We start from the raw sequence: 12,882 nt of genomic DNA, 5'->3' as shown, positions 1-12,882 counted from the left end.
CTGAGTCCCCAAATCGCCGGGAGGAATCTGTATCGTTTTTGTGTGTTACAGACGTGATCCTTCCCCCCCCCCTTTTTTAAAAAGAATTATTTTACTTTATTTATTTATATATTTATTTATTTTAATTTCACCAGAGAGGGACAAAGTGGGAACGGGAGGGAAGGCAAGAAACCAAGTCGCCAGTTACAGTACTTGAAGCATGGTTGGCCATTTGGGAGTCCAGTGCCCTTAACCTCCATGCCACCTGCTGGTCCCCCCTCTCTTTTTTCTCTTTCTGGAATTATTTTATTTAACTTTGTTTCTCTCTCTATTTATTTATTTAATTTTATCAAAGAGGGACAGAGAGAGAGAAAGTGAGAAAGCAAGATGCCAGGTCCATGACTTGAACCGCAGTCCACCATGTGGGACTCCAGTGCCCTAAACCACCATGCCACCTGCCGGCCCCCATCCCCCTTTCTTAAGCACATTGTAGCCCAGGCCAGATCACAGTACTTATTGTCTTTGGAGACAGATTTGATGTGTTTGATTCCCCATTCTCTTCTGCCTCCTTTCTCACTGGTCTAGCTTGAGCTCTGTAGTTACAGACCAAGTTTCATAGAAAAGACAGGTACAAGTGTAAGAAATCCTACAGGATGCTGATCAGCAGGAGACAAACAAGTGGAACAGATTGTCCATAAAAGTGAAATTGGTAGGGGGTCTCTGGTACCTAAAGAGAAACAAAATGATGGGGATGAAGGCAAAAAGCAGAGGGCAGTGAAATAAGCAGGATATGGTCATGGAAAGGGGCCCTGTAACTGACCAAGCAGACACTGCATATGCACAATGCCTGTCATCCTCTCATGTTCCCAGTGTCGAGCAGATCAGGAGGCTGGGAATGCACACATCTGGCAAGTCTAACCACCACCAGAACTGTCCCAGTAGCAGGAAAATCATCTTTCTAGGATGAGAGTTGTGGATTCTCAACTCCAGCTAGGGGTGGCTGGAGTCAGTGGGTACTATAGTCCAGGGGACTAAGAAGGGGTTGGAGGAGGAGTCAGGGAAAATATTTTGGAGTCATTGAAAAGAGGACCAAGACGGACAGGGCAGTGGCGAGTGCATGATCTATAGATCACAAAGGAAGAGCTGGGCATGGAGAGCTCAAGTCAGGGTAGTTGTAAGTGTTGGTATTCATCAGGGTAGGAAAGAGGTAGAGAAAAGAGTGAAACAGAGGCATTGTACTTGGGGGTAGGCTGAGGGCTGGACCCCTGAGGAGAGATGGGAGGAAGGCGGCTTTCACCAGAAGGGCGGAAAGGAAGAGTATGAGGAGGAGGCTGGGGCTCAGAAGGGGCAGTTTGAGGTGGCATTTAGTCATTTTCTTTCCTAGCACTCTTCGTTTCTCGTCCAGTCCGAATGAGTTTGAAAGAGTGAGTGGGCAAGTGCCCTGACCTCCTGCAGCATTTATGTCACAGCACTCCTGACATGATTCTGTGACTAAATGTCCATTATGAGATGTCTGGATCCCATCCTTTTGGTTAGGGAGTGGGTCCCACCCACTAGGGGAAAAAACCCAGTTTCTAGGTTTAAGAGTAACCATTGGAGGGATCAGCAGATGGAGTATTGGTTATGCTGCTGCATTCCAAAGAAAGCATAGGAAAGCTCGAGAATTCAGGCAGAGCCAGCACAGACAGATTCCATTAGGACAAAGCCAAGTGGATGTGTGGAGTCAGAGCAGAGGGTACCTACCATGAAGACTATGCTTGGTGGAGCTACAGGGGGGGGACCACTCTCAAGACCCCAGAATTGGGAAGCTATCCCCAGGACACACCAACCACCCTGAAAGAACTCAGAAAAAGGAGTTTCTGAGTTTTTGAAGAGAGCGAAGCAGGGACTGAGCTCGACAGGTCAGGGGTGCAACGCTCTCTGATGTTTTGGGAGTCGGCCCTCTCAGTGCATCCAGGGTGCAGCACACGGAGTGTCAGAGTCTAAGGTTGGTCCTCTTGAGTTCTGGCCTTGCTTGGAATGGGAATGTCTACCCTGCTCCTGATCCATAGCTATACATTGGAAGTAATTTGTTTTGCCTTCATATTTTACCTTGAATCTCAGATAACATTGGACTTTGGTCTTGGACTTGAAATGAGTCAAGACTTCTGGGGCCATTGGGATGATTTTGGATAGGAGAAAGATGTGAACTTTGGGGTACAGGTAGAAGGTTATGGTTTGTCACCTCAAAGGTTCATGTTTGGGACTTGATTGTACTGTAGAGGTGTTAAATGAAAGTTTAATTCTTTCATAGTGTCTCAGGGTGGAGCCTTGGGTATGATCATGGATATTCTATGATTCATTTCTGGTGGGCTGATAGGTGGAGGGGATGACAGCAAATCTGACGGGTAGGTGCTCTGCCGAAGACCCTGCCTGCTGCCATGTTGTAGCCTCACCAGAAGTTGTCCCTTGAGCCTTGGATCTTGCACTGGGAACTGAATGAACTCAGTTTATTTATAAATCTCAGTCTGAGATATTCATGTTAGCAGCCCAATTATAGACTAAGACATGTGGGGATGGAGAAAAGTGGCATGTCGCTGGGTGGGAACCAGAGCCAGCTCTAAGGGGCCTGTGAGCTGATCGACGTGATCATTAGCTCAGAAGCTGTGGGGGCACTGAAGGATGTTAGGGAGGGACTAGCATGATCAAGTTGGCCTTTCAGCACAGCTGAAGCTAGCAGTGTAAGGGATGAGCTGGAGTAGACATCTTGGCGGGAAGGAGCTCTTCAAACCAAGGGGGCAGTGAGGTAGGCCCTGCTGAGGTTGGGAGTGCAGATGGAGTGAGGGGGCAGTCTCAGGTGCTTGAGATGGTGGACTGAAGTGATGAGGTGAGTGGAGATGCCTCCCCATTGATTCCCCATTCTCTTCTGCCTCTTTTCTCACTGGAGCTATCCGTAGGACACATCAGCCACCCTGAAAGAACTCAGAAATGGGAGTTTCTGAGTCTCTGAGTTTCTGAAGAGAGCGAAGCAGGGACTGAGCTCGACAGGTCAGGGGCACAAAGTTCTCTGATGTTTTGGGAGTCGGTCCTCTTAGTGCATCCAGGGTGCAGCACACGGAGTGTCAGAGTCTAATGTTGGTCTCCTTGAGTTCTGGCCTTGCTTGGAATGGGAATGTCTACCCTGCTCCTGTTCCACAACTATATTTTGGGACAAATTATTTTTGCCTTCATTTTACCTTGTATGTCACATAGACTTTGGCCCTGGGGTTGGAATAAGATAAGACTTCTGGGTCCCCTGAAGCAGGAACATGGGAATGGTCAGGAGAAATATTTAAAAAGTAAACAGGACTAGTGCTGGCTGTGTGTGGATCAGGGAGAACGAGGCACTGAAGATGTCCTACTGGGCGCGTGAGTGACTGCAGTGTGTTGGCTGAGACAGGATGTCGTAGAGGAGCAGAGGTGGGGAAGAGGGTCCAGAAAGAGCCTGGCTTGCCATCTGGTGAGTCTGAGGAGCCATGGGCTGTCCAGGGAATGGAGCCTGGAGGCTAGGCTCTAGGTCTGGAGTTCCCTTCATGGCCCAGTGGCATTTAGGGGAGCTGATGGCCCAGGACCAGAGGAAACCACCCGAGGAGTGTGTGCAGTGAGCAGAGTGGAGAGTGGGACCTCCTAGAAACCTTTCTGAGGGGAGCACTGTGGGCTGGAGCCTGCTGCTTCTGAGCTTTTCCAAGGTGTGAGTGTTAGAGCCTGACAAATACCTTTAGCTTTTTAAAAAATAAATAGAAAGAAAACCAACATAACACTGCAAAATGTATTTCAGAAGCAAAATTATAAAAAGATGGTCAATATATCACTGTTAATTAAAATTATAACAGTGCAATTCTATATTGTATGGTACAGAATTAACGTCTATTGGATAGGAGGTTGGGGCAAAAATAAAAAGGTAAAACTGAGATAATACTTTTTACAAAGAGCATGTGTGCATGGCACAGAGAGAGAAGAGGAGGGAGAAAGAGTAAGAGAGGAGGAAGTGTTCCCCATCCAAGCATGGTCATGCTACAATACTTTTTCCTTCAAATTCATCCCCCTAGTGTCTGGGATCACACCCACATGTGCACAGAATTTTACAAGGCAGTGGGGCTGGGATTTGAACCATGGGGAGTCATATGGGATTGGAGTCACAGATAGCATCTATGGGGATATCCCAAAACAAAACTTTTACTTCTACCCAGGAAGGAGAATCTGCCTGGCTACTCTTCTGCTTCAGTGACTAGGAGTCTGGACAAAATATAGGAAACACACGTGGCCCTTTGCATTTTCATAGAAACTATAATCAATTAGAAAGTTTCCCCCAAAATGCATTGGGATTCTGGTTAGGATTGTTTGAATCTCCTTAAATATGAATTTGAGGAGAGAGCTTTTCATATATTTCATTTACTCACATGATGTGATTCTCTGCCAAAAACTTGGGCATATTCTTACCCTTTAGACTCTACTCACTTCACCTTCTTGGGTAGAGGCAGCTGACTGAGAGAGAGAGTCCCAACCATTCAACCCTCCCTGTTCAAACAGGGAGTAATTCATGAGGTTAGGAAGTCTCTCTCTGGGCTTCTTAAATATGATTCTCATATTTCTTATGAGAAATAACAGAATCAAAGAGGAACCAGGTAAACAAAACAAAACTAAAACAAAACAAAAAAACACTACCTGTTAGTCCCCACTATCTATAGAAGTGTCGTCCTGTGTTTGAATTTCATGGGTCACACTCTAAGTCACTCTTTGAACCCAGTGCACAACGACAGGACTTACCCTCCTGCAGAATGGTGTAATGTGTCTCATTTTCTCGCCCTGACCTCTGCTCTCACTGCTCTTGCAGCTTGCTCTGTGGTTACAGACCAGGTTCCCTGAGGAAGACAGGTAAAATGTGACAGCTTATGCAGGGTGACTGGAAATCAGCCTAAAGAGGAAAAAAAAAGACAATATAGAAAAAGGAAATTGTGAAGTTATTGCTGGTTTACGAGGAGGTCTCACAAGATGGGGATGAAGGCAAAATGTGGGTGGCAGTGAGACACCAAATCTGGTTAGAAAAAGGGGCCCTATAACTAGTAGAGGTGACACTTCAGGCTGCACGGTGGCTGCCATCCTGTCACATTCCTGATGTCTAGCAGGTCATACTGCTGGGAATGCACAGACCTGGCAATCCTGAAAAGCAGCAGAACTGTCCCAGTAGGAGGGAAACCGGCTGTCCAGGGTGAGAGCTGTGGATGATCAGGTCCAGTTGGGAGTGGCTGGGTTGTCAGTGACCAGAGTCCAGGGGATTAGGAAGGAGGGCTGGGAGGAGGAGTTGGGAGAAAGAAGTTGGAGTAACGGGAAAGGGGACCAAGGCGGACGGGGCGGCGGCTAGTGGATGGTCTGTTGGGAACAGAGGAAGAGCTGGGCTTGGAGACCTTCAAGGGAGGGGGCTGGCAGGAGTTGGCATTAGTCAAGGAGGGGAAATGAATAGGGCGGGAAGATGACCGAGAGGCCTGGTGCTGGGGAGTAGGCTGAGGGCTGACAGACTGAGGAGCAATGGGAGGAAGGTGGCTTCCATGAGAAGGGTGGGAAGGAAGAGAACAAGGAGGAGGCTGGGGTTTAGGAGGGGCAATTGGGGGTAGCTTTTTAGTCATTGTCTTTAAAGGGGCTCCTAGTTACTCCAGTCCAAACGAGTCCAAATGAGTAACTAGAGAAACGCCCAGAGTTCTTCAGCATTTATGTCACAGCACCCCCGCATCACCCTGTGACTGAATGCCCATTATGACATGTGCAGACCCTGCCCTATTGGTTAGTGAGTGGGCTCCACCCACCAGGGAAATGGTCCTGTTTTCTAGATTTAATAGTGATGATGAGAGTAGCTAGCAGGCAGCATGGTGGTCAAGGTGCTAAACTTACACATGACCTACCAGGGTTCTATTCCCAGACCTGGCAGCTTGAAAGTCAGGAAAGGAATGTGTGCATGTGTGCCCAAAATCCCAGGAGGAGAATGGAGGAGAAGGGATTGGTGGCATAGCCATCCCCTTGGGGGGGGTGATTTCTCACTTTCCCTCTCACTTTTTCTAGCTAATACTCATGCTCTATGTTAAAAATCTTAAAAAAAAAATGTGACCACAAGGAATATCAAAGAGAGGGAGCTGTAATACTAGTCCTTATTGATGGGGTAATATACAGTTTTGTTCTTCAGTAGGCAGAGGCATTAAAGTCACTTATATTCTCACTTCACTGGTTCTATCAGCCCCTTTTCTGTTCTCTATCAAATCAGATTCCTCTGCTAATTTTACTTTATGCATTATCCACTTTAGATTCTATGATTCCATAAAGTCATGGAATGTATTACCAACATTTTAAATTCTCTGGATTTGTTGTCTTTTTATTGTACTCTTCAGGAGTTAAAATGGGATATGATTGATTTAAACGATTTCAGTGGTGATGAACGCTGCTGGAAATATATTGCATACAGTCTCAAAAGTCAATACTAAATTATGATGGTCCAGCCTCAACTCTATAGTCCATCTTAAACAAGACCCACAATAATACCTATGATTAAGTTCATAGACGTATCATTAATGAGAATAGAAGCTGGAGAAACATGTAAAGAGTTATGTTAGACTTCACCCTCCTAACCCCAAGCTCTACCCAACGTCAGAGTAATCCTTAATTCTCATGGAATCTATGTATAAAAGGAAAAAAAAAATGGTACTGCAGAAGGTTGCAGATCACTGCCTCCTGTATGCCTCTGAACTCTAAGCTTTAACTACAAAAATTAGCAAAAAGCATATAACCCATCAGATGACCAGAAACCACTGCAGAGTCACAAGAAATATGAGAAGCCAAGAAAATATTTCTCTCCCAGGGGAGAAGAATAACTCCTCATCCTCCACAGATAATAAAATGAACTAATGGAAACATCAGATAAAGAATTTAGAATATTCATTGTGGCAAAGCTAACAGATTCAAGAGAAGAGAGACAATAAACTCCAGTAGATGCAGGAGAAAAGAGACAATGAGTTCTAGAAGGTGAGAAAATTCTTGCATGATCTGGAAGGAGAAATACACACCATAAAAAAGAATCAAATGGAATTGTTAGAGATGAAGGCTATAAAACAGAAAATCAAAACCTCTCTTGAAAGTATTAAAAGCAGATTGAGTCTCAGATGTAGAAAACAGAACCTCTGACCTAGACAAATTCACCAAAAAGACTGAGAACCCCCCAAAATGAGAATAATATATGAATAATACTAGATTAAGTACCCAAACATGCAGATAGTTAGTACCTGGAACAAGAAGAAAATAGTAAGGGCATTGATAATCTATTCCATAAAATCCTGGAAGAAAACTTTCCAAACCTAGAGAAGCATTCAGATATCCAGACTCAAGAAATAGAAAGGACTTCACATAGAATCAACCCAAGAAGATCTTCTCCAAGACACATCATAGCCAAACAGAGCAAAACCACAAACGAAGACAAGATACTAAAATGGGCAAGAGAGAAACAAGTTACTTTCAAAGGATATCCCATCAGGCTAACATCAGACCTCTTATTGAAAACAAAGCAAGCAATAAAGAATGGGAAAATATATTCAAAGTGTAAAGTGAAAAACAATTTCAACCAAGAATACTATACCTGGCAAGATTATCCTTCACATGGGAAGAAAAAAAAAACATTTTTAGATAAACAAAACCTGAAAGAATTTACCAACACCAGACCAAGTCTCTAAGAAATTCTGAGGGAGTGCTACACACGGAAAACTAAAGTCAGATAGAGTTAAGAGCACAAAAAACAAGCAAGAGACTGGCCAACTTAGAGGTAGGGACAAGTCAGGAAATATCAATAACAACATTGAATGTTCACTTTCAGAATTTAAACAGAAAGGTCAGACCACAGTAACACTGCAAATTCAACAGAAGAGAGATTAATTACATGACATTGAACTGGTGAAATAGGATTTTATGATTTTTGACTAAAACATTACAGATTTTCTTCTATGCTTTGTTTTCTAGATTAAAAGGATTTTTTTGGGGTCTTCTCTTGAACCGTTGAGAGTTTCATCTACATACTGTTTGAACTGAATTCTAACCTTTTTCCTGGCTTTAAGTCTTAAGCAAATTTCTTTTACTATTTTTTTATATTGCTCTCTTAAAACTAAAAATATTTTTCTGAAAATTAGAAAATATATTTTAAAATACCAATTTAATGACTGCAGTAAGCTCTATATCCCAGCTAGGTACTTCTTCATAGTATGTTCATTCTACTCACTAAGGTTTATGCCTCAAGTCAGATTGTGTTCATGGATATGTATATATCAGCTGTGCTTGCTATTGAGAGTATTTCGATTAAGGTCTTTTGTGAATCAATGTGAGGGGGAAAAAAGTCATGGGAAGCAACTGTAGATACCAGACAGTTGGGAGGAGGGTGAGAAATGGCAGAGGGCGAGAGGTAGGGAATCAGCGGAGGGAAAAAAAAGAAGCAAAATATATAAGAAACTAGAAATGAAAAATTATTTGCTGATGATAACATGTATGGTAATATCCTCGATTGAGCCAAAATACAGTGTATTCTGGATAAAAGAAATCTCATTTTTTTTAATGCTATAATGATGTACAGTGAATGAATAAAAATAAATTAAAAAAAAAGAGTTATATTGGGACCAGCAGTTGGCGTAATGGCTATGCTGCTGGACTCCCATGTAGTTGACCACAGTTCGAGTCCCGGACCCAATGGCTTAAACTCACGCCGGGTGCGTGCGTCCCCAAGATCCTGAGAGGAGAATGGAGGAGAAGGATTGTGGCATAGCCATCCCCTTGGGGGTGATTTCTCAATTTCTGTCTCCTCTCTTTCTGGCGAGCATGCGCCCTATAGCAAAAACCTCTACAAAAAGAGAAAAGTTATATTAAAAATTTAGGCGGGGCCATCATTTTGCATAGTAGCTAAGGCTATGGACTCCCATGTAGCCCACCGTGGTTCAAGTCTTGGACCTGGCAGCTTGTAACTCACACTGAGTGAATGGGTGTGTGTGCCAAAATTCCAAGAGGAGACTGGAGGAGAAGGGACTGTGGCATTGCCATCCCTCATGGGGAGTGATTTGTTTTCTGTCTCTCTGTTTCTCTCTCTGTGGCAAGCACACACGGCCTGTAGCACTACTTCAGGCCTATAGTTGGTTACTGACCAACTTCCTTAGAGGAGATAGGTACAGATGAAGAGGCTTTGGAGGATGCTGATCAGGCAGGTGAGAAAGGGAACAGACTGACCCAAAAAAGGAAACTGTTAAGGCCTCTCTGGCACCCGAGGAGAAAGTAACACAATAGGGATGAAGGCAAAGAGCAGACAGCAGTGAGATGACTAAGATGTGGTATGGAAGGAGTCCTGTAACTAACCAAGGTCTCACTCCAGGTTGCATGTTGGCTGCCATCTTGTCACATCCCGCATGTCCTGGAAGCCAGGCTGCTGGAACTTAGGGACAGCAGTATATCTGTCAAGTCCTACAGCACCAAAACTGAGCTGGCAGGAGGTGAACCATGTCACCAGGGTGCAAGCTGTGGATTATCTGCTCTGGTTCAGGCTGGCTGGGTTGTTGGTGGGGATGAGTACAGGGTACTAGCTAGGGCTAGGAGGAGGAGTTGGGGCAAAAATGTTGTAGTCCTAGAAATGGGACCATAGCAGACAGGGTACTGGAGAGGGCTTGGTCTGTAGAACACAGAGAAAGAGCTGGATATGGAGAACCTCAAGATAGGGTAGTGGTAGGAGTTGGTATTGGCCAGAGGTGGGAAGCGTAGGGCAGAAGAGTGAAAGAGGCATTATCCTGGGGAGTAGTCAGAGAGCTGAAAGAGCAGGAAAGGTGGGAAAAGGGGTTATATGAGGAGTGTGGGAAGGAAGAAAACGAGGAGGAGGCTGGGGTTTGCAAAGGATAACTCGAAGTAGCTCTCTTGTCCTTGTCTCTAGTGGCACCACTAGTTCCTCATCCAGTGAGGAGTCCAAATGAGCAACTGGCTAAGGGCCCAGACCTTTTTCAGCATTTATGTCACCACACCCCCTGCCTCATCTCATGTCCAAGTGCCCATTATGAGCTATGCAGACCCTGCCCTTTGGTCTTGTGGGTTGGCCTCACCTTCCAGGGAAATGGTCTCAATTTCTTAGTTTAAAGTGATCGTGGGAAACAGCAAAGAGTAGAAAGAGTGCTGCCATATTTGTCCCTGCTCTTGGGATTACATGTAGGTTTGCTCTTTAATATGCAAAGATTGGTCAAAGGGTGAAGACAGAGTCTGGGGTTTGGGACCTTGAAGATTGTGCATGAAGCAAGAATTGGGAAATGGGTCAGTGTCCCACTGTATTTTTTTTTTTAACCTCTTTCCTTTCTTTGTTCTTTTGAAATTATTACGTGATTCTACATGTTGTGGTGGTACAATGCTATTTCTTCAAACACTGTTATGATGAGTAGTGATTAAGAGAATAAAGACTATACACCTCATCTCTATGGTTTATAATACTTAGTGTTGGGAATATTTCACATGCTCTAACATAGGGGCTCTGACATACAGTGAGGTACTGTTAACTGTTCTCTTCCCCATCCAGTCTCCCAAACTTACTCTGTTTTGCAATGTTCTTTCATTTATCCTTTGTGTCAGTGCATGAATGAGACAACCACAGAGGCGATGTCATGTCCCTCTGTATTATCTGCGCTGGTTCAGGCTGGCTGGGTTGTTGGTGGGGATGAGTACAGGGTACTAGCTAGGGCTAGGAGGAGGAGTTGGGGCAAAAATGTTGTAGTCCTAGAAATGGGACCATAGCAGACAGGGTACTGGAGAGGGCTTGGTCTGTAGAACACAGAGAAAGAGCTGGATATGGAGAACCTCAAGATAGGGTAGTGGTAGGAGTTGGTATTGGCCAGAGGTGGGAAGCGTAGGGCAGAAGAGTGAAAGAGGCATTATCCTGGGGAGTAGTCAGAGAGCTGAAAGAGCAGGAAAGGTGGGAAAAGGGGTTATATGAGGAGTGTGGGAAGGAAGAAAACGAGGAGGAGGCTGGGGTTTGCAAAGGATAACTCGAAGTAGCTCTCTTGTCCTTGTCTCTAGTGGCACCACTAGTTCCTCATCCAGTGAGGAGTCCAAATGAGCAACTGGCTAAGGGCCCAGACCTTTTTCAGCATTTATGTCACCACACCCCCTGCCTCATCTCATGTCCAAGTGCCCATTATGAGCTATGCAGACCCTGCCCTTTGGTCTTGTGGGTTGGCCTCACCTTCCAGGGAAATGGTCTCAATTTCTTAGTTTAAAGTGATCGTGGGAAACAGCAAAGAGTAGAAAGAGTGCTGCCATATTTGTCCCTGCTCTTGGGATTACATGTAGGTTTGCTCTTTAATATGCAAAGATTGGTCAAAGGGTGAAGACAGAGTCTGGGGTTTGGGACCTTGAAGATTGTGCATGAAGCAAGAATTGGGAAATGGGTCAGTGTCCCACTGTATTTTTTTTTTTAACCTCTTTCCTTTCTTTGTTCTTTTGAAATTATTACGTGATTCTACATGTTGTGGTGGTACAATGCTATTTCTTCAAACACTGTTATGATGAGTAGTGATTAAGAGAATAAAGACTATACACCTCATCTCTATGGTTTATAATACTTAGTGTTGGGAATATTTCACATGCTCTAACATAGGGGCTCTGACATACAGTGAGGTACTGTTAACTGTTCTCTTCCCCATCCAGTCTCCCAAACTTACTCTGTTTTGCAATGTTCTTTCATTTATCCTTTGTGTCAGTGCATGAATGAGACAACCACAGAGGCGATGTCATGTCCGTTACCAATGAAGAGGGCACTTAATATCAGAGAGAATTGTCACAGGCAGGCAAAGTGTGACAAAATAGGTGGGACTAGAACTTTAGCCCAAGGAACAGGACACGTCAAGGAGCACATTGCAGCACCGCACCTGGCAGGCCACACGACCCCTCTCAGGCCTCTGCAAAGAATGTTGTAGGCAGTGCTTCAGAGCAGAAGTATACTTTCTCCAGCTGAGCTTCTGGTTTCTGTTGGCCCTTGGTTTGTGGCCTGGCTCTTAACTGGAACCAGAAGCATGGGGTTCATATAGGTCAGGATGACTGCACCTCCTGATGCCTGATGAGGTATTGAGACTCCTTGTTCATTCCTGGGCTGTCTGGCTGCAGGTCAGATGACGGAGGAGGCTCCCGCACTCTCTCGTTTATTTGGTCTCATGTAGCAACTGTGTGCCTGCCGTTCCTGCTTCCTGTGACCACTGTCTACATCTTAAGTGCTTCCTGTGCCCTCTTCCCTCCTGTGCTCTTGCCCTCACGGTACGTTTTTTCCCTCTTGACCCACTCTGTCCTCCTATCACTCAGCACTTTCAGTTGTGTTCTCTGGAGTGATTCATATTTAAAGTTTTTATTTTATTTATTTATTTTTATTTTGTCACAGGGTGCATGTGCTCATCTGAGAAACACAGAGATACAGAGGGAAAGGGAGAAATGACTCCCCAGGAAGGTATGGCCTTGCTGTAGGTCCGCTTTTTTTTTTTTTTTTTTTCCATAATCCTCTTGGAATTCTGGGCACACATGCACTCACACCTGGTTTGATTTTCAAGCTACCACGTCCAGTATTTGAGCTGCAATTGGCTGTGGAAGTCCACCTCCTTAACCACCAGGTAGCTGCCTGGCACCCCTGTATTGGCTTTTTATATTGATGTAAATATTGTTAAGATCGTGTAAGAATGATAAAAGTTTTATAGTCCTAATATGATGTTGTTAGTCATTATTACGGTGTTCTGTTTCAGTGCTATATGCAGTAGAAATAGCTGTATTTCTCTGGCAGTTATACCATTATTGTAATGAATGGTCATTCAATTCTTCACTCTGATGATCTTAAGTTTCTGTCATCCAGAGATCAAGAAT

Source organism: Tupaia chinensis, unplaced genomic scaffold, assembly GCF_000334495.1.
Source record: "Tupaia chinensis unplaced genomic scaffold, TupChi_1.0 Scaffold000387_1, whole genome shotgun sequence".
Lineage (NCBI taxonomy): Eukaryota > Metazoa > Chordata > Mammalia > Scandentia > Tupaiidae > Tupaia > Tupaia belangeri.
The sequence above is the reverse complement of the archived record's forward strand: the minus strand, read 5'-3'. Positions refer to the sequence as shown.